Source organism: Mixophyes fleayi, chromosome 2 (genome assembly GCF_038048845.1).
Source record: "Mixophyes fleayi isolate aMixFle1 chromosome 2, aMixFle1.hap1, whole genome shotgun sequence".
Lineage (NCBI taxonomy): Eukaryota > Metazoa > Chordata > Amphibia > Anura > Limnodynastidae > Mixophyes > Mixophyes fleayi.
The window spans coordinates 212,656,403-212,679,862 of NC_134403.1; positions in this window are offsets into that span (position 1 = coordinate 212,656,403).

Consider the following 23,460-nt stretch of genomic DNA (forward strand, 5'->3'; position numbering starts at 1 on the left):
TTACGGTAAGGGATTTTAATAATTGATCAAGTAGTCTCCTGGACCAAAACATGTTACAATGCAAGTCACTTTTACCTTTGCAGTCTGGCTGGGCCGACTGCAAATGTAGACTTAACCTCATGTGTCAAACTCCCATTGTCCAATAGATTGTAAGCTTGCGAGCAGGGCCTTCTTACCTCTTTGTCTGTTTTAACCAGTTTGTTTATTAGTTTACTATGTTTGTCCCCAATTGTAAAGCGCTACGGAATATGTTGGCGCTATATAAATAAATGATGATGGTACAAATCTTTTTGTTTAACATGCAGGACACAAATATCAATATTAACTTTCATGGTACCAAAAACTAACAAGTACTTGTGTCGATTAAGAAAAAAACAAACATACTTTAACTTATATACAAAATATAAAACTCATTTGCAGCACTTGGATTGTAACATGTTTTGGTCCTGGAGATTACTTGTTTCAATTTTTTCATCAAATCCCTTACGGATTCAGGCAGAGTTTGATTTAGGTTGAGGCTTGCTAAAGTTGAACTGAACTTATTTTAGTTTTGTGGTTTGGGTGGCCTACGTGAAAAATTTTGCATATTTTCCTGATTTTGGCAACCATAACATTTTTTTAACCCCCTTGCTTTGTCACATGGTTGTGAAAATTTCAAATTGGCAGATTGGTAGTGCTTTCCTTTCCTTCATGACTCCCTCTAGGTCACAGCTTGGCCATGCAGCCATGGCATATTCCTCACCTTGTAGTACTAGTGCTACTTAGGTACAACCTGCCTATCCTTGGACCTAGACTGCACCAGTGTGAAGTTTCAGTTATGATTACATTATTTGCCCACACACACACACTGCTTAGTGAAGAGAGATATTTTGTAATGCACATGGGTGGAATCCCCTATGTGGAGGTGAGGGGTTTACATCTCCCTAGGGAATGTGTGTCAGTGGTGAGTACTCAGGCATTGTTTGCCATTCTGGATGGTGGACACTATGCTGTGTGAGGGCAAGTAAATAGCTCAGTGACCGTACAATAAAGGCAAACACTTTGCAAGTTACTTTGACAGTTAAAATTTTGACACGTGTTGAAGCTGAGTCGGGTATTTCAATGGTAATATGTGGGCTTAATTATTAATTTGTCACACCTTTTCAGATGCTGCCTGCAGATATTAACATCCACATTCTGCATTTAGTGTAATTCAGTGATATTTCACTGGACTGAATATCTATGTTTATTTGAAAGTCAAGCCATTTCCATTACTGGCAACAAGATCCTATCTAACAGCTGAGCTTATTTACATTCAGCTTGTCCTGATAAACTGGTCATGTGATCCTGTTTAAACTTTTGCACTGTATATTCTGACCCTTTCTATCCTTTCACCTCCTAGCAGCATAATAAACACATTCATACAAGGTACACCCAATACAAGCAGACCAGACAATAATGGCCATTAAGCACCTGGGTGATTATAGCTATTGATTAATTACTAAGTGTAAGAGACCAAGTGCAGTTTGAGAGTGATTTTATGTGGTTTTATGTGAAAATATTGTTATATAGGCTAAGCTCACCTGTAACAAAGGAGGTTCCCCACACCAGCTAAACATATGACTGATGTGTGCAAGTGGTGGCAGATTAAGATGTGTCTACTGCCACCATTTAGTATGGTTTGTATCAGTGCTTTACTGGTGGACTCAAGTGGACTGGAGGAGAATCTAGGTTTGAGGAATAAAGCAGAGGGTGGACTTGCGTAAGACACCAAGATTTCGGACTTGATTGTGTGTGGATTGTGATTTGTGTTTGGCTGTGCTGAAGATTGTTATCAAAGTGGTGATTGTGGCAGGAGTTACAATATTTAAACGTGGTTTGGACATGTGCTGCCTTAGGTAGCATTGGGAGATAGAATTATAACATTCAATGACCCAAATTAGTCCAGAACTGCAGAGGTCAGGTGAAGATAGATAGATTGGCCTAATATCAGTTGCCAGGTGGTAGTAGAGAAAAAAATCACCTAAATAGTGAGGCAAGATAACAGGAGTTAAATACTAAGATCAAAAATATAACTATTACAAACAATTGTGGATTGACAAAATATAGTGTGAGTTAAGGTATGTATGAGGCTGAGGCCAAAACAATAAATGATGGGTAAGATAGATAGTAAGTGAACCTGGACATAAATGTGTCACAAATGACAATGGAGTTAATGGTTTGTATGAGAAGAGGGTGAACAGCAGTAAACTAAGCAGAGATCAGTGGGAATGATTGCTGAGGCTATTGCAGATTAATATAAGAATCAAATGACAATACATAGAAAATAATAGAGTGCTATTTGTCAAATAATTCCTTGAGTGATGACCAAACAATAAGGGCTAATTGAATAAAAACATAGGCAGAGTTTTTTTATTTTAAAGATGGTTCAAGGTGTGATAATGCAGGTCATGCTGGATTCCAAACTAGCTTACATCTTTTGCTGTTGGACAACTAAACAAAAAAAATATAAAAAAAATACAACAATATAAACTCAGATATTAACTTAATGTGTGTACTTTGTTTACCCATTTGTTCAGATAAAAGTGGGAAGTGTAAAATAACATGAAAAGGCTGGTGTTATGCTCAGAACAGTAGTATCCAAAATACTGAATTGTGGGTTTCATTTATATTTTGGTTTTGGAGTGTTTTCCATTTTGTATTTTCTGATAAATTGATACTAGTGACATCATGTATTAAACCCATGAATTGCTTAACGTTGGCTAGGTGGAGAGACATTTCCACGTCTAAATGCCACAAATTTGGGAAAATACACTGGAATGTCATCCCACACTTTAAATTTATATAAATATTTTATTTTTGGCAACAAATACATACTTACATTCTTCAACTGCATCCTACTCCCTGGACACTTCCTCAGACCCCTACTGTCCATGCTCCTGCCAGCACCTTTGTGGTGCTGCATGTTGAAAAAGGTCAGACATTAGTTGTTTGCATAATGTTGCATGGATTTCATTTACATCCAAACAGTGTAAATATGTAAGTTCATACATTTGTAACACTATGATCAGTGAGTCTCTTAAAAAGCTGTGCAACTGACACTCACAGATTTCATCAATGATATTATTAACACGACATATGGGTAATGTCAGAAGATTTGCCAGCTAAGCTTGACTTTGGATACGTAAGGCCTTCGATTTTGGTACATTCAGCATTAGTGAGATCATAGCACAAATACAGTGTTAAGTTATTTCTGGGGGTTTTGCCTCAAAGTGCTTGGGCAAAATAATTAACCTAAGCTAAGGACAGATAAAAAAACATTTTTGATTTGGGAAGTAAAGCTTGTCTAGGCTTAAACCTTAGTCTCTAATTTTGTACCATTTGTTATGTTTTCTCTTTCATTCTGAGAATAACATGTATGATTTGCTATAAGTTTGTTTTTAAAAAAAAAACTGAATTTCATTTTGCTTTTAACCTTTAAAAATCATATAGCATTTGTGTATTATAGACTTAACATTAGAAATATGTGTCAATCACATATTGCCTGAAGTTGGCAGTCTCATTTGTCTCCCGAGGTCTGGGTTCTGACTCCCCCACCTCCTCCATCCCAGCAACCTCGTCCTCCACCCCTGGAGCCCCACTCCGGATAGCAATATTGTGAAACACCACACACAGAGCTATGATGTTACATACTTTGCTAGGTCCTTACATCAGTGCATCACCAGACTGTTCCAGGCATCTAAAACATGCCTTTAAAAGGCCAAAGGCCCGTTCAATGACTGATCTGGTGGCTGTATGGGCCGAGTTGTATGCAACATCATGCTCTGTATGTGGGTTCAACATCGGAGTGAGGAGCAAAGGGTGTAAGGGATTAGAGTAATCTCCTATGTAGGGTGAGAAGAAAGACAAAATAAATAAAAGTTAATACACTCTTGCACAAAGAAATGACCCCCCTCCAAATGGTCTCATAAAAAAATACCTCTACACAGCACTTTCAAATTCAGATTCAGCCTCTTCACACTGAAACACCTACACTCCTAACAACAACCTAATGCAGCAAACAGTGTTTTAAACTGATTTTTAATTAAAGAACTGTATGCAGGTGTATGCGGATCAGATGACGACAGATACAGGTGCGTTAAGAAAGCACTGTTTCCTTGTACGTGCGAAGAGTACACAAGGCATAGTTTGCATGAAGTTGTAACAAGTGTCTGTGTTCAATTATTTTGTTCAATTTGTAAATATTTAGGTATGCCTCATATGATATGTATTACTTCTCTCTCTTGCAGACATACTGTATTTTTGTGCTTGTTGGTCTAGTCTATATAATGTATGCAATTATCCATCCACATGTTGCCTTAGTAGTGAGACAATTTGCTTTTCTCACTCCAATGTGTCAATTACAGAAGAGTACACTACTATATGTTTTGGTGTTGCCTTTGTTTATAGAGTATTGTATCGTGTATGTATATTTATGATAGCGAATTATTAGGCGTTGAATTCGCAACCACATTTATTTCCAATACAAAATTACACATTGTTCATGTCGGAGAACCAGAGAATGTGTAATTCTTAATTGTTTATCCTGAAACCTTTATGTTGGCATTAGTACCTGTGTTGTGTTGTATGGTTTTTATTTGCTAGCACCTATATGACGTTCAGACAAGCACTTGTCATTCAAGTCTATATAATGTATGTAATGCTCAATCTGCACATTGCTTTATTAATTAAATAACCCACTTTTCAACAGTGGGGTTAAGAGTTCTAATCCTGACCCATTTTGTGGAATATGCCTAAACTGCATGTTGAAATTTGTTTGAAGCTACAACAGAGACAAACAGCTATTCCAAAAAAAAAATACAAAAGGCACACAATGAGAAACAAATTATAGTTCAAGTATTATTATATTATATGTCAATAAATTTACATTGCAATTTCTTAAAACTGTGCATCTACCATGGATTTAAGTGTAAAATAGTTAATTTTATAATTATTGACATTAATAAAAATTAAAAAAGAAAAAAGTTTGTTATGAGAGAAGTGTATGCAGGTGTATGTTGTGCATAGTTATTTATGGATTTTTAAAGCAAATCTTGGGTTTACAACAGTTTAGTGTTGTGGCTTATTTGGCGCTGCTGGTGTGTGCAATTGTTAATTATTCACAGTAAGACTTTAGCTTGCCAGTAGCGCTTAACTTGCAGGGAATGGGGTATTGTTGAGCTTTTCGTTTTAGTCTATATCATGCACATATTGTTTCCATCTACATGTTGGCTTAGTGATTAGACTGTCCACCTTCCAACAGTAGGGACATGAGTTTGAATCCTGAGTCACAGCCTTATCTCTGTGGAGTTTAAATATCCTCCCCATGTTTGCGTGGGTTTTCTATGTGTCCCTTATGGAAAAGTGTGCATGGTTTATGTACGCACATTTTTTGCTACATAGCTTAAAAAAATTAAACTGTGATACCTGTTATTTATACTAGCGTATTATTAGCTGGTTGCAAAAAAATCAAACAATATATAAGCTAACTATTAGATATTACATACCAACCACTTGACATTGTAAATTATTACAACTGTGCATCCACCATGTTTGTTTTTAAAAAAGTGAAAATTTTTAATGTTTGACATTAATATACATTTTTTTTTTAAAAAACAACCAAAAAAAAAATCAGAATGAAGTGTATTAGGATGTGTGTTGTGGATAATTTGTTGCGAGTAGGGGTATTTTAATCGAACAATGCTTTTTGAACAGTTTAGTGTTGTGATTCAATGCTGCTGCTATAGTTTTTTTGAACATGACCCCAAGCTTCCTTAAGTGTTAAGCATGAATTTAAGAAAAACACTAAGCATTTCCTCTCATCTATCTGACGGATCCGGAGGTAAACGCCTACTCTTCTTAAGTCAGTAGGATTTCCGCTCAATCTCCGTCCATTCCCCGCCCTTTCCCAACCCTTTTTTCTTAAGTGATCGGAGAACTTCTTAAGTGACGTTAAGAAGGATTTTCATCTTAACTTAAGAAATTCTTAACTTAGGCAGTTGATTTTTCTTCTTATCTCCCGCAAAAAATGGCAGATAAGATCAGTAATGAATCAGGCCCTGCATGTTTATATGCTTAGCAAAATATTATGCTTTATTCATATTAATACTTTACTCCTATATGCTGATTAGTACAGTAATAAATTTACTCCTATATGATGATTAGTACAGATCTTAAGAACCTATGCAGCTTTACGTATAGAAGTAGATACACTATTTTGGCATATGTCTTTTTTCTGTAAATTATGCTACTTTTGTGTTCAGCTCTTCATCAACCTTATTTATATTTTGGTTACAATTTTGTTGTAAGTTATAACAATTATTCACATATTTGCTTTACTTTTCAACTTGCACTAGACAGATAAAAGGTAATTGCTGTTTGGTTTCTGGGGTTCAGTGCACATTTATCACCTGAATTCAATTCCCTACAGTTTGCCTGTTTAGTTAGAGAAGTTACTTCCCCTAACAGGGCAACATGCTGCAGAGGAGTGAAAGAGAACATGAAGGTTATATTCTGTTTCTTATAAACCATTCAGTTATTCTAGCTAGTTAAAAGATGAAAGCAAAACTTAGTTACAGTGCCAAAAACAGTCACTGTGACTCATCACCTGCATCATTATGTACTCTAGTATTATATACACACAATGCATGGCTTTTTAAAGTCACACAAATGTTTGCAATTAAGAAGCAGGGTGACAGATCAGCAGTGCCAGGGAATTTACAATTGAGTGATGGGCGAACAATGGACCAATGAGTGGCTTTTCTGGCCCTCCTGTGGACCAGTCCTACTCTGATGGGAATAAATGAGTGACTGATAACCTCTCACACATGTGCCAACATGCACATGAAAATACATTTAACTACTTTCATTCTCTTATATTAGGGTACTTTGTACATAGCATTCAAACTGTAGTACTGTACTGCCACTGCTTGCATTTGTTTCCTAGTAGATGTAGCTTTTCTGCAGTAAGGTTGAAATACGTAAAATACTTTGTGCAGAATACTTCTCCACTAAAATAAATGTAATCTGTTATATTGCTTTAAGCTGAGTTTGTGTCTGTAACTATAGCCTTTGTGCTATAAAAAAAACAGCTGAACAGAAATTTGTAAAAAAAACAAAGAAGATAGTGCTAGTTGATTCAACAGATCCGCACATCAACAAATGTATGAGATCATAAAAAATATAGAGATTTTAAACTGTGCATTACAGTGAAATAGTAGAAAAAAACACTATGTAAATTGTGCAGTGAAATAAAATGATATGTGGTGGGTCATGTGAAGGCAATTTATAATGGTAGTTATTCTTAGAGTCAACCCAATTTCGCAAAGTGGAAAAAAATGTTTTAGCTGAGTAGTAATACGACCAAACCAATCTGAAACTATTGTATTTTATGAAGTTACTTAAAATTACATCATAAAATAATGCATTAAACTCACTCATTCACATCATTTAAAATGTATTTCCTGTTTCCTTATATGATTTCAGGAAACCTTTATAGTATATTATAATTTATTATATGCAGGGCAACTGAGAGCTACCTCAGACCCCAGTGCAGCTGCCTCCCTTACCTTGGCAATAGCCAATGCTGATCGGGCAGCCTGGGTAAGTGTGACTGGGAGGATCAAAAAAAGCTATGGGTCCGCACAATGGGACTGATGCAGAGTGGGACCTACATCCATTTAATTTTTGTAGAATCTTCGTTTTCATATTGTACATGCACTCAAATTATTCTTTACACCCACATCCATGTGCCGATTCATACGTTTACACTTGGGACTCTTCCATTTAGAGAGGGGTAGGAAGAGGAAAGGGGTAGGTAAGCATGAGCACTTTACAATAAAGGTGTGTTCAGCAAATGTGCCTCAGTCAGTCCTGGATGCAGATGTATAAAAAGCCAAAATCTCCGATTCTCTGTCAAGAGCCATACCTCTATATCTCCACTAACACGTGTAAATACAATAAGTTCTGTAGGGAGACAGCAGGCACTCCTAATTAGGGACTACTGTGTAGTGATCCTAAGGGTTATCTAAGAAAAAAAAGAGTTAAAAAAGAAGCGCATGCAATCTTTTTTAAGACATTAAAAAGTTTAAAATAAAAATGATGAGGACAAAAATCACCATAATCATCACAATCATAATCATCTCTATTGATAATGTTATTAACTCCAGTTTAAAGAAAGCAAGAATTATTTAATATATAATTGACAGCTCTCAGGCTTTCACTTCTGGTATAAATACAAGCACGGTAGTATAAACAGATAATAACTTTACCAGCTGTAACACTAGAGCACATCCCCACATCAAATAGAATATGAACTGATCTCAAAATAACTTTCATACGAATGTGTGTACTTGCATTTTACTGATCCAACATTAGCAATCACAGTCCAAACGCTAAGATCCAAATAGCTCCATGGCGTGCAGTTAGTTTAGCCACATTTTAAGATCTTTTTTGAAGACTCTCATCCCGGTGATAACTCAGTCACAATTTAATTGAGAAGCTTTTTTACCTTCCACTTTAGATTTAAGTGCAGACACACTTTATAACAACAGGTCCACACAATAGAAATTCATTGGAGTAATCAAATCTTTCTCTTGAGGTAGATTTTTTGTTTTACAATCCATAATTTTGCTTACACGTTTCTCCGCTATGACAATCTGCGATATTCGCCAGAGATAAAAAGCAGTTCTGAAAGCCCCTATATTTAAATAAAAATTGTCCAATCAGAGCGTCATAATTCCAATAAGCACAGATGTTACCTTATGTTGTGCATCAATCAAAACAATCTCATATAAACATAAAAAGGTGCATCCAAATTTGGATAGCATCCATTAGGAAATAATACTAAATTAGTTACCCTAATTTGGACTAAAATACCTTAATTAGTTTATCTCATTTATTAACCCAAAAAACTCCTCTTTCACGTCAAATACCCAGACTAATAACCACTTGGCTCAGCACATATAGTTATTATTCATCGAGATTCTACACATAATTTAGTCTTCACAAATTTTCTTTGTATTTGTGATTTTTGTCCTGATGGTTTTCATGTAAAAATTTTCTTTTGAATATAGTGACAAAACGTGCAAAATAGCAAATGATTAACATATACAGTAGGCTGCTCCATCTCCTATAACCATATTGAAAAAGTCAGACTGACAAACCACATCAAGAGATTATCTGGAACCTTCAACTTCATTAGCCTGGTTTGGAGATTGCTTTTGGCCAGAAACCTTCATTCTTGGCATGAGACTGTTGTTTCCAGATAAGCTATAACATATTCTGCTCTATATACAGGCATTTGTTTGTTGTTTTTTTATTGCATTTGTATTTTTAATAATTTATAGTAAAATAATTTTGTGGATACTCTGAGATGTACCTGGCTTTATAAAGAGTCTACATTTTGATGCTTACTTTAAAGCATGCTACAGTATGGTATTCCATTTCGCTTGAGTTCAAGCTTACCATTGGATTGACCATTCGTTTATGGAATAGTGTTGAAGCAGACTCCGGTTCATATCAACTCCTATACCAGTTAAGTCTCCAGTGACATTGCTCATTGCCATTGCTAACACAGAAACAGAGCTAGCAGTGTTCTTGTCACTCTCCAGACTCCAGTGCCATTGCTCAGTGCCATCAATATGGATCATGATCAGTCGACAGAAGAGTAGGAGCACCAACCAGCTGCTGGTAGCAGTCATGATGATACTAGTCCTTCTACGTTATTTACTAAAGCTTATGCTCAAGGGACTATAGTGGGTTTAAGTCATGGAAACTGAAATCTAAACGGAAATCCAAAAAACAAGCTTTTACATTTGTAAAAAAATCAATACCTTTCTAATAAAGGGAAGTTTACTGTAGAAAAACGTAAAATTACCAACATGCCATTCTACCAAAAATAGCAACAAGCAGTCCAGCATCAGCTAGCTCCTTTCTCTTAGCTAGATCCCACCACCTGCAATGTACACTATCATTATCCTCACCCTCATTCTCACCCTCATCAGTATGTACATCATCCTCATACAATATTTATTCATGCCCGCCAGAATCCACCATTACAGAAGTCTCTGTACTTTGATGTAATTGCCGGTAAAGGCCTTCCTATTTTTACAGCAGAGCTGTCAAGTTTTTTGGACAATTCTTTTAAACCAGACCAGGGGGTAAATGTATTAAGCTGAGAGTTTTCCAGTGGGTTTGAAAAGTGGAGATGTTGCCTATAGCAACCAATCAGATTCTAGCTGTCATTTTGTAGAATGTACTAAATAAATGATATCTAGAATCTGATTGGTGTTTCAAACCCGCTGGAAAACTCTCAGCTTGATACATTTACCCCAAGATGTCAAAATATTGTACTGACTAATCATCACTAGAGGGTAAATGTATGAAGCTGAGAGTTTTCCGGCGGGTTTGAGAAACCAATCAGATTCTAACTATCGTTTATTTTGTACATTCTACAAAATGATAGCTAGAATCTGATTGGTTGCTATAGGCAATATCTCCACTTTTCAAACCCGCCAGAAAACTCTCAGCTTGATACATTTACCCCTAGGTCTCTTGGGAAAGCTAAGTTTTGCAAAGCACATGGAAGTTCATAGCACACACGGAGCTGTGATATACACAAACAACATTTTCCGGATTTCATGCCAGTATTAGATGCACACGAAGCTGTGCTCTTACCAACTCATATTGGACACATTCAGAACGGTGATTGTTTGTAGTTGTAGTTTCCAGAGTTTGTACCACCGTTGTTCATCTAGCTTTTTTCGATTAATCAAGCAGAGTCACATAGAGATCGTGGAGGATTTAATTGATCAATTGCACACAGAGTTGTGCTAAATGAAAGTTCAGCACAACTCTGCTGAAAAACCATATAAACCATTTTTTCTTTGATCAGTCTTTTCTAATAGATGATCATATGCATCTAGAGTTATACCTGCAGAGGAATAATTATAGAAGCACCTGGTTGTAATTTGATATTAACTACTATCAAGTGGAGTAATCATTGTGCACAGTAATCAATATTTCTGATCCCTGATATAAACAACCTGAGCGTTCTGTGACAAACATTTCTAACAACTGGGATTAATCTCTTGGTTCTTTTATATATATGTTTATTTCTGATTATGTTTTTATTAACTGTAATCAATTCAATATTATTCAGCTTAGCGCTCTCTTTTTTTCTTTTCTATTTCATAGCACATCTATGAAACATTGTCACACAACAGTGACAGAAAAGAAAAGTGGTGCAAGTGGTGCACCCATCCTTATGTTGTATATTAAAAAGGATATATACAGTTTAACAAACCAAGTACTTCAGTGACAAGGTCTGCAACTGTTGTGGCTGAAGTGCTTGACTTGTTTGGACCCCCACAAAACACGCTTACAATTATGTTTAAGTAAGTTATCTGTACAGTGCTGCAGAAATAGTGGCGCTACATAAATAAATAAATGATGATGATCTGCAGAACTAAGCAGTCAAAAAAACAAGGTGCTCTTTGACTCTGAGCAGCATACCCCCCAAAAATTCATTTCTTGCTTTTAGAAAGTAAAATATTTCAATGTGAATGCAATTGTGTAAGGAACAGTATCAGTGACATCTTTACCAGTAAGCAGCCAAAAAACACGATGCTCTTTGACTCTGAGCAGCACACCCAAAAATAAAAATATATTTTTGGCTTTTAATATCCCAATTGCTTCAATGTGAATACAATTATGTGAGGGGCAGCATCAGTGATTTCTTTACTACTAAGCGGCCAATAAACAAGTTGCTCTTTGTCACTGCTCAGCACACTTCCCCCCAAAAAATGAAAACATATTGTAAATTGTATAAATTTTAATTATATCCTGGAGCAGTTTCAGAATAATTGTTAGGTAACATTCCCTCCTTTCCCTGTCTCATTGGGCATTCATCTGGCGTGGTGGCACTTCAAGTAGCTTTACTCCTCTTGTCACCCATGGATCAATCTACAGATCAGTAGTTTGCCAATACTGGCAGTAATAGCACTTTTTCAATCTCTACTTGTAAAAATGGTTATGCGAGATGAATGTGTAATATAGTGTGCTCAAAATCCAAACACTGTTTGCCAATCTCAATGAAAAAAATAGCTTTTCATGTAAGGATTACGGGAAAAGTATCCTATGAAACTGGTGATTTGGCAGAAAAAATGAAAAGAGCTAAAATTCCATATACCCCCTGCAGTGGGAAGAAAAGGCTTGGACCATGCCCATTTTTTACTACTAGGGGTCCTGCTACTGTTCTTGCACATACTAGAAAGCATTGTAAAAGAGAGTGCCCAACACAGTCATGCATTGTCCTTAACTTCCCATGCACCACCTTTTCGCTCAGAGTGTAGGTCTGTCACCTCCAAAACAACCACATGAATGCAAGAAAAAAACACTGAGGCTGAAGAAAAACTTGGGCAATCACAGAATCCTGAGGAGAGTCTAAGGTAATTCATAAGTGCTATATGTGAGTCTGACGTTTCAAATTCTGACACTGTAATTCTCCTTCCAACATTACTGAACCATTTGGAAATGTGAGGATGAGTGGTAATGATAATGATTTAGACATAGAAATTTAGGATGCTTCTTTGGAACTTTCTAATGTGCAAGATAATGAGGGGTATAATTGTGGATATTAAAATGATGAAAGTGTTGTACTTGACCAAGGTAATGAGGAGAATAATGATGATTTTGTCCAAGTAAGGCAGTCATCAGTAGTACCACCTCATGCTTATAATAAGCACATTGTCATGCCAGGGCATAAGACCAAAAAAGCATCTTGGCACCTCCTCCATGTTACATCTTTTGCAGAAAGTTTACTCAAGTAGTTTATCAAAAGGTGGACAAGTGTTTATAGAAACAAGGAGCCCTACATCAACTAATAGCCAGATGGATATACATGTCATACAATCTTCACCATCAACCTCCTCATTATTAGCAAGTAGTCCAGTGTTCAGTTTTCAAATTCAAACTGGCTTCCCTAATGTAATCCATGATTCCCAAGAGGCATTCTTATGCGCTACAGCTGCTGCTGCTTTGGGTGATACTTCTAAACAGAAGGGGAGTAAGAAGAGTAAGCATAGTTTAAACAACAATTGTCTGTGAGACAAGCATTTGCAAGCGGAACCAAGTATGACAGGATCCTGTTGTACAGTGAATCACTAAAGCCATGACAACTATGTTAGCATTGGATGTGTATACCATTTCCACCATAAATGATCAGATTTATAATTTTAGCAGATTAGTTAAAGTCATGTGTCCCTGCTACAAAATTCCATCTCAAATCCATTTCTCCCAAACAGTAATTCCTCAGTTATACATGGAGGTTAAACAATAAGTAATTTCAGTCCCTAGAAAAAGCCATTGTACTGACTATCCACTTAACTAGTCATATGTGGACAATCGGTACTGGTCAAACAAAAATCTACATGACCGCGACTGGTAGGTCTAGCTTCATCATTATTCTCCTCATCCTTTCAGCATAGTAGTGCTAGCACCCAATGTCACAATGCACACAATTCGCAGGCAAGCTACTTTCTGTATCGCTGGTTTCACAAAGAAATATACCAGTATCAATCTGTTGGAAAAACTCAGGAATATCATAGTAAAATGGCTCACCCTGCTAAGACTCTCCTCAGAATTCTGCATTGCCAAAATCAATGTGAACATTGAAAACAATGGAAAATGTAAAAGTGAAAAACAATTGGAAAAGCTAGAGGACGAGATAAAACTTAGCACTTTTACAAAGTATTTTGGCCTTGTAGATCAAGTTCTTTATTATCTTCATCAACTGTTTGCAGCATCTTGAAATTGGAACACTACATTTTGGAAACCATGCCTGATCCTAGGGTCATATGTAATGTATTTCCTTCCAACTGACACAAATCTTCACAGATGCAAATAGCTCCTTGTGAGCAAGCTGTAGGCTCAAGTTGCACACGACACATCCCTAGCTTCAGCTTTACCTACAAATGCTACTGCCATAAATAACTTACCTTTTCTTAGAGACACACTGATGATGAGTCAATACAGAACACCATTGTGAAATGTTATTAGGACATCTGGTTATTGTTAATAGGAATGCCTAAATATATAGACACTTCTACCATGTCTCAATCTAATACACTTTGTATTAGTAGAATGGTGAAGGGTTACTTTAATGATAATGTACAAATTAACATCTCAGACAGCCCCTTTGAATTCTGGGAGGAAAACAACGCAAATTGGAGCCGATTGTACAAACTAGATAGAGTGTACTTAAGCTGCCCACACTCCAGGGTGTTCATCAAAATGAACTACAAATTGCATTAGGAATATTGTTGTTGCCACCAATTCTAAGCAGAATCTGCAATGCTAGATTCCAGTGGGGATGAACTAATATTGTGTGATGTTGATCTTGATATCAGTAATGAGGATGATGATGTCAACATAGAGGAAGATGACCCATTAGTAAATTGATAAATTCCCTATCTATTCTCCAGTACATAAACTAACAAAATGTTATCTTTTCTCGGGACCCAAACAAATCAAAGACTTCAGCCACAAATGTGGAATTCACTGTCACTGAAGTGCTTGGTTTGTTAAATTATGCACATATGGAAGGATGGGAGGGAGGGAGCTTATGCAGTCGACAGCTATACATTTATTTGGTCAGCATTCAGAAAGTTGACAACATTCGGCTGACAACTCAAGTGTCAACAGAATTATTTAACTGACAATTCATTTGGTCGATACTCCTATTAGGTCGGTAATTCAAATGTAGACAGTATTACATAGTTAGTGTTAGGGATAGAGTTATCATTAGGGAAAGGATTAGGGATAGGGATAGGGTTAGGGTAATCAATAGGCTTAGGTGTAGGGTTAGAGATAGGGTTATCGATAGGGTTAGAGGTAGGGGTAGGGTTAGGGATAGATATATGGTTAGGGATACTATTGTTGACCTAATAATACTGTCTATATTTCAAATGTTAACATAATAAAACTGTCAATGTCATTATTGTTGACTTTCAAACACTAATTAAAATAGGGTTTCAAACATATAAATATTGATTATGTTACTGTCAAACATATGTATCATACCCAGGTAGGAGGGCCCAAGGACAATTGCACTATTTTACACTATGGCCTTGGTCTATCATCTTGAGTAAAATGTCTACTGATGCTGCTGCTGTTCGTCTAATGAGCTCTGATTACTGCCACTCTGTCCCTCTCAGATGTGTCACAGATGCTGCCTAACGATTACCTACTTGGTTTACCTTCATTTCTAAAATGACAATTCAGTGATGAGGATGTCAATTACATGGATCTTAATATCTGTGATGCAGATGATGATAAGGGTGATAACATTGTTACAATTGAGGAAGATGACCACTATTTACCAAATGCTTATCAGAATATTGTTAAAATGTTTATTTCCTGTCCAACAACCAACAACCATACTGTTCTCTTTTGTGGGAGCCCATACAAATCAAGCACTTCAGGAACAAAAGTCACAGTCCATGTCACTGAAGTGCTTCTTTTGCTAACCTATGCATGTCCTTTTTAACAAATGGGTGGGTGAGAGGGAGGGCCCAAGCACAATTTCATATTGCACTATTTTGCATTATGGCCTTTTCTATCATAGTGTGTAAAATATCTACTGATGCTGCTACTGTCTATCTAATGTATCACACAGGCTGCCTAGCGGTTACCTACCTAGTGAATCTTTATTTCTATAATGTCAATTTAGTTGATCTAGACATCAGTGATGAGGCATGGAGCTTGACATCTGTTATGAGGATGATGATGAGGGTGATGACATTGTCACCATTGAGTAAGTTGACCACTGTTAGCCAAGTGTCCATTAGTAAATTATCAAGATCACTATCTATTCTCCAGTTCCACAAACACAATGTTCTCTTTTATGGGGGCCCAAACAAGTCAGGCACTTCAGTTACAAAGCTCCCGGAATTCCTGTTGCTGAAATGATTGTTTTATTAACCTATGCATGTTGTTTTTAACATATGGGTGGATGGGTGGGAAAGGCCAAGGACAATTCCATCTTGCACTATTTTAGATTATGGTATTGGTCTATCATCTTGTGTAAAATGTCTACTGATGCCACTGATGTCCATCTAATGAGCTATGATTCTAGCCCTTTACTATCAATGATGCATGCTAACATTAAAAATATTGTGTCCATGGTCTTTCTCATACCATTTTTCTTCCAGTCTATTTTTCAGTCCACCTTTGTCAATCTACTTGTCTAAATGTGTATTGATGCTGCTATTCGTCTAATGAGCTTTGGTTGCTGCCTCTTTACTTTCCATGACAAATGCTGTCTAATGTTGAAAATATTGTGCCCATGATCTTTCTCACTATTTCACTTCTGGGTCAGGAGATGCTGTCTGTGGCCAGTAAAATTTCTGGGCATGTTTGGAATTCAGTGACTGCATATAGATCATTGCAGAAGCTTAAAAAAAATAACCTGTCATGCCAACAACTGAGGTAAAAGGAAGTAATGATGTGGAATTCGAAACTTTATATACTTCAGTGATTTTCTCAAACCATTTCAGTTTTGGGGTGGGCCTACCCTGGGATGTTTTCTTTTCTAAAACTATCGCCATATCAGTCAATGCTCTATCTTTATGTTTCAAAGGTGTCCTTTACTTTATTAAACTGCTTTCCTGTCTGCCACTGCACCGTCAGTATGTTTCATAAGGATTGTGAATATTATTAAACTGCCATGTATGTGTGCAGCTGCTCTGTCACGAATTTTAGCCAGCCAGCTTGCTGCAACCTTTGGCCAAAATTGGTGACAATTTGACAGTTGTGAAGAGATAATTAGAAAACAGACTGTAAATGTAAGTGAATGGTAATGCTTTAAATGGAGGAACAAAAACAGCTGAACATCACATGATTTTACCAGTTTTTCACAATGTCTAATGAAATCCAGATCCAAAACCAAAGCCAAAATAGTTTTAAATCCAAAACACAGGGGTATCTACATTAAATGTAACAGATGTAGAACAGGCTATGGCAGACATTATCTTCTTCACCCTGAAGTGTGTATATCTATTCCTTTCACAGCACTTTCTACAACATTGTGTAATGGCAGTAGTTATGATTAAAATAGTACAATATAAACATTGTTTAAAAACGAATAGACAGCCTTTATCATTAATCTTTAAAATTACGGGTGTATATTTTGCGCATCGCACCAGTAATGTGTCTTTGTATGAAATTTCTGCCTCGTTACCCCATCAACATTTAATTTTTTTATTTAGTTGTAAATCCTGCAGGAATATACTATAAAGCTTTGTTTACTGGTGATAAACTATGAACCATGAGCATCTGTTTCTGTGTTCAGCACAGATCCTTAGAGATCAGCCTTTATGGATGGTACGTCTTTGTGCTGTTCTATGAAAATGTGCCAAGCAGTCAATTTCCGAGTAAATTATAGTGGATATCGTATATTGAATCTGGTTTATGCCCTGAATCTATGCAGGATCTGTTTGGTTCTTCCAGCAGCATAACATCAAAATTATTACCAGTGATATACTGTAGTATCTTTAGTGTGTCAGTTTATACAGAAAACTCTGTGATTAGAACACAAATTGACAAAATTGGAATAAAAGGTACAGTAATCTGAAACTTGGTGATGCAAATCTATAAGGGCAGATTCATAAAAGCAGGATTTCGATTCTAGTACCAGGGGCGCACGGAGGATTTTTAAGGGGGGGTTTCCCCTCCACGGAAAAAAAAACCAAATCCATTTAGGCCGCACGGTACTATACAGCAGCCGCGGCACTGTCAAAGAAGCGTCCGTGGCGGTGCTGTATACAATAGGTATAGTATAGTGCCGCTATGTAGGGTACTTTTTTAGTGGAGGGGAGGGGTTTCTGGAGACCCAGAACCCCCCCTTCCCCTGCGTGCGCCACTGGGTACAAAAGGTTCTAGGTTACATTTCAAATGTGTCTTCTGTTATAGACCCCTTGCAGTTCTCATGCTGTACAACATTATGAGCTTCAAAGGAAATTGCTTATTTGGCAATGAAATTAAAATGTTACTTCCCTCCTTATATCTCCTCCCTGTTTTATTTTTTTATTTTGTACCCAGAATTATTATTGAGGACTATACCATGAAACAATGAAATGTGTCCAAAGACTTTATGTGAAACATTTGTTACAAACATTTAATTCTATGTAGCCCATCTAGGGGTGTGGCTTTAGTTCCAGTTATTATTATTATTATCATTATTTATATAATTCCAATTATAGTAATAATCTGTTTTGTTGTTAATTTTCTCCAGAATCATCCTAGGAAAAAATGCTAATTGCAGCACTAATGCAAATTGAAAAAAAAATATGTAGCTGATTAGACATTAGAAATTTAGGGTAGAAATATACGCTGAGCCCTGTGTTTTGGTTTTGGAGGTGGTTTTGGTTCTAAAACATTTTTTTAGACAGGTGTTTAGGTTTTGTGACAGGTTTCGCCAAAAAATAGCGAAAAGTTTTGTTTTTGTTTTTGGGTCTGAATTTAATTAAAAATTGTGAAAAATAGTTAAAAAAATGTTTTTGCACCAATAATAATATTTATAGCATTAACATTCTTTTTCCAGTTATTTCCAGTCTATTTTCTAATGATCCCTTTACAACTGTCCAAATTTTCACCAATGTTGACCAAAGTCTGCAGCGATCTGGCTGGCTAAGAGTAGTGGCACAGACATCACTTTCCATCAAATATCTCTGCTGAAGTGCAGTTGGAGGGTGCAAAATGAGTCCTGTAAACGTATGAAATAAGACTCAATCTCTGGCAAGACTGAACTGGTGCAAAAGCCTATTTATCTCATTTCAATAAACTTGCTATGCAAATTGAAATCTCACTTTGCACTGATTGACTAAACTAGACATATCTGGATAACAGTGGTCATTTTCCTCAATGATGACAAATGACAATGTTATCATCACCTTCATCATCATCCCTATAAAAGATGTCTACATTAATTACTTTTTCATTTGAAAAAAGAAGATACACCAAGTACGTAACCTTTGACACATTGGAAAGGGTCAGCAGCAACTCATTTGAGAGAGACAGCAGCAATGCCTTTGGAAATTTGGAAAGTAATAGAGCATTCATCATAGATAGTTATTCTACAGAAGCAGGCAAAGTTCATTGGATAGGCAGTGGTAGAATTAGTAAAGTTAGACATTTAAAAATCTAAAATGATGAAGTTGGCCTGCGCCCATTATAATAATTAAAAAACTAATCACACTATAAATTGAAACTTAGACAGCAGGCATCCTGGAGACTGAAGAGGCAGTAAGAAGCAGAGTTCATTAAATAGACAGCGACATGGGTAAATAGAGAAGACAGATATCCAATTGTAAAGTGTTACATAATTGGATGGCACTATATAAATACATTTTGATGATAATGAACAAAGGTGGTGTGCATCTATAGTATAAAAAATTCAAAGACTAGGCATACAATAAATTTGGAACATAACAGAGCATCCATCATAGACACTTATGCTAGAGAAACAGGCTGAATGAGTAGTGGTAGAATTTATACAGTTGGACATTGATAAAACTAAATAGATGTAGTATCTGTAATCTATGGTCGCTGGTCACCTACCATCAAGCAACAACGCCCGCCACCTGAAAAACTTGCCCTCCGATATATTCATAAGTTTTATCCCCTTTCCCCTTGCCCTTCCCTTTTTTCTTCCTTTACTTTTTCTATCTTCCCTTCTCCCTCTTCTTTTTTTTTTTTAAAAAAAGAAAAATGTTAAGAAAAAGTTATAACAACTCTACGGAGTTTCACAGTAGTGGAGTTCTTTAAAATGCATAGGTAGACTGGTTCAACCCTCTAGTTTTAACTTACAATTTATTTTTTTTATAGGTTAATTCATTGTTATAACACCAAAACAAAATATCTGTAATAGTTTGTTTCGTGATTGGTAATAACTCTTTATACTCTTATCGCTATGTCTTGATTCATCTACCTCAACATATTTTTTATAATCTACTGTGTGGATCTCATGTTTTTGCAAAAATAAAGAGATTTAAAAAAAAAAAATAGATGAAGGTGGCCTACACCTTAATTTATTTGTTTTCTATGTACTTACTGTTGGGTAGAGTATTAACAGGGAGCAAAAAACAGAGCTTTCAAACACCTTGTTGTACTTTAAGTGCTGTTTATGGTAAGTGTAAGGTAGATCTGACTGAATACTAGTAGTATGTGCCGTAATGCTGGCCTTGTAAATCAAACAAAGGGACTTGTCACTCGTATATAATTGCAAGTATATAAATATGTAATACACTATATGGACAAAAGTATTCAGCCACATGACCATTACACCAACAGGGAATGTAATGACATTGTTTTCAAATACATATACTTTAATATGGAGTTTATTCCCCTTCTGCAGCGATAACAGCTTCCACTCATCTTGAAAGGCTTTCCACAAGATGCTGGAATGTTTCTGTGGGAATTTGTGCCCATTCATTTTGTAGAGCATTTATGAGGTCAGGCACTGATGTTAGATGAGAAGGCCTGGCTTGCAAACTCCAGTTCCAGTTCATCCCAAAGGTATTCGATGAGGTTCAGGTCAGGGCTCTGTGCGGTTCAGTCAAGTTCTTTCACACCAAACTCATCAAACCATGTCTTTATAGTTCTTGCTTTGTGCACTGGGGCACAGTCATGTTGGAATAGAAAAGGGCCTTTCCCAAACTGTTGCCACAAAGTTGGAAGCATAACATTGTCCAAAATGGCTTGGTATGCTGAAGCATTAAGAATGATCTTCACTGAAGAGAAGGGGCCAAGCCCACACCCTGAAAAACAGTCCCATACCATTATCCCTCCTCCACCAAAATTCACAGTTGGCATAATGCAGACAGACAGCTAACGTTCTCCCGGCATCCACCAAACCCAGACTTGGCCATGTGACTGCCAAACAGAGAAATGTAATTCGTCACTCCACAGAACACTTTTTAACTGCTCCACAGTCCAATGTCAGTGTGCTTTACACCGCTCCATCCAACGCTTGGTCGTACTTTGTCTTAGTGATGTGAGACTTACATGCAGCTTCTCAGCAATGGAAATCCATCCCATTAAGCTCCCGTTGCACAGCTTTTGTGCTTACATTAATGCCAGAAGCTCGGAAATATTCAGCTATGGAATCAGCAGAGCGTTGGCGACTTTTACGCACCATGCGCCTTAGCAGTCGTTGACCCCGCTCTGTTATTTTACATGCTCTTCCGATTCGTGGCTGAGTTGCTGTTGTTCCTAAATGCTTCTTCTTTCTAATAATATCACTTACAGTTGACCGTGGAATATCCAGCAGGAATGAAATTTCACGAATCATCTTATTGCAAAGGTGGCATCCTATCACAGTACCATGCTTGAAGTCACTGAGCTCTTCAGAACAACCCATTTTGTATCACAAATGTTTACAAATGGAGACTGCATGGCTAGGTGCTTGATTTTATACACTTCTGGCAACGTGTCTGCTTGAAACACCTCAATTCAATAATCAACAGGTGTGGCCATATAGTTTTGTCCATATAGTGTATGTCTTTTTTTTTAATGCGGGCTAGGTACGTTCAGCTCTGACAGACAATACACTGCAGGATACATCAAATACATAAAGACTCAGACGAACACACAGAAAATAAAAAAATATTTTTTTTCCATTTTTTTTCAAGCCAATACATTTACCATGATTTTTTTTTATTTCTCCTGTACATAACATGCATTTTTACTGTTGTTCCTGATTGCAAGCACATGTTTTAGCATGTGTAGGTGACTATCATCACTATAACCCTGCACTTACACCTGCCCTGTAGCTGATGCAAGTGATACGATAGAAAAACACATACCTTAGAGATGCCTAAAGCTTGAATAAGGCATTGGTGCATGCGTTTGAGCTTGGCACACCCTTATTGTTCATTGACTATGTGCATACACCAATTCTCCTCCCCTTTCTGCCCCTTGAAATCGTAGTCTGTAATAAGTATCCTTTGCTCTTGAAGATAAATAGCATACACTTGCGTTTTCTGGTGTATAGTTTCTGGACATGCATAGAGAAATTTCACGCAAAGTACGACACATATCAGCATTTACGTTCTTTAATGAATCAGGCTCTTAGTGGCCACTTTAATAGGTACACCTTTCTAGTACTGAGTAGGACCCTGCTTGATCCCCAGAACAGCCTGAATTCTTCATGGCATGGATTCAAACATTCCTTAAAGATTTTGGTCAGTGTTTACATGATAGCAATTGCAATTTGGTATGCAATGGAATTAAACCATTACACCACATCCCAAAGGTGATCTATTGGCGATCTGGTTGTGTCAGATGGGGTTTCCTTTCAGAAAATTTGTGTGACATGCAAATAAGAGACACTTTGCACTTCCAGCTTGAGATGATGTGTGCTTTGTCATAGGACGCGTTCTCTTGCTAGAAGTAGCTATTAGAAGATAGGTAGACTGTGGCCATAAAGACTGTGGCTTTTAAACAATGCTCAATTGGTAGTAAAGGGCCTAATGTGTGGCAAGAAAACATTCCCCACACCATTACACCACCACCAGCCTGAACCATTAACACAATGCTGAATGAATACATGGATTCATGTTTTTTACACCAAATTCTGAACCTACTATGTGCATGTTGCAGCAGAAATCGAGATAAGTCCGACTAGGTGATGTGTTGGTAAGGCCAGAGCCGTAACTAGGGTGGTGCGGGCGGTGCCGTCGCCCCGAGCGCAAGCCCGAGGGGGCGCAGCAGCCGCCCGCTACCTTCCCCTCTGTGGCACAAAGTAAAAAAAAAATATCTAAAAAAAATAATAATATATATTGCCCCCCCCCCGCGACTCATGCAGGGGGGGTGCCGCGAGTCGGGGGAGGGGGGGGTCGGTTTCCGCGAGTCGGGGGAGGGGGGGTCGGGTGCCGCGAGTCGGGGGAGGGGCTAGTGTGGTGGCTGGTCAAAGAATGATCACACTGTCTGTCAGACAGTGTGTATAAAGTTATTTGTCAAGACCCGCCCCCTCCCCTTCCAGGATGCTGTGCTCCGCTCCACCCCCCCCTCTGAAAAGAAAGTGAGGAGCGGCCATTGCTGAGCAGAGAGAGTGAGTCCCCTGAATCTACTGCTGACTGCTATGCTGACCATCCAGGAGGGAAGAAAAATAGGTAAGTAAATGTTATATTGTAATTAAAATATATATTTAAAAAAAAAAAAATAGGAAAGAGGGTGCTCCATCCAGGAGCAAAAACTGAGGGAGTGTAGTGGGGAAGCAAAAGCTATGGGTGCAGGGGACATGAAAATGTATAATGATTATTTTTTGGTATTGTATTTTTTGGTATTTTGCATTTATGTATTCTCCCCTGTCCCTCTCATCTACCCCACCTGTGCCACCTTCTCCCCAGTCCCTCTCATCTACCCCCTTGTGCCACCTTCTCC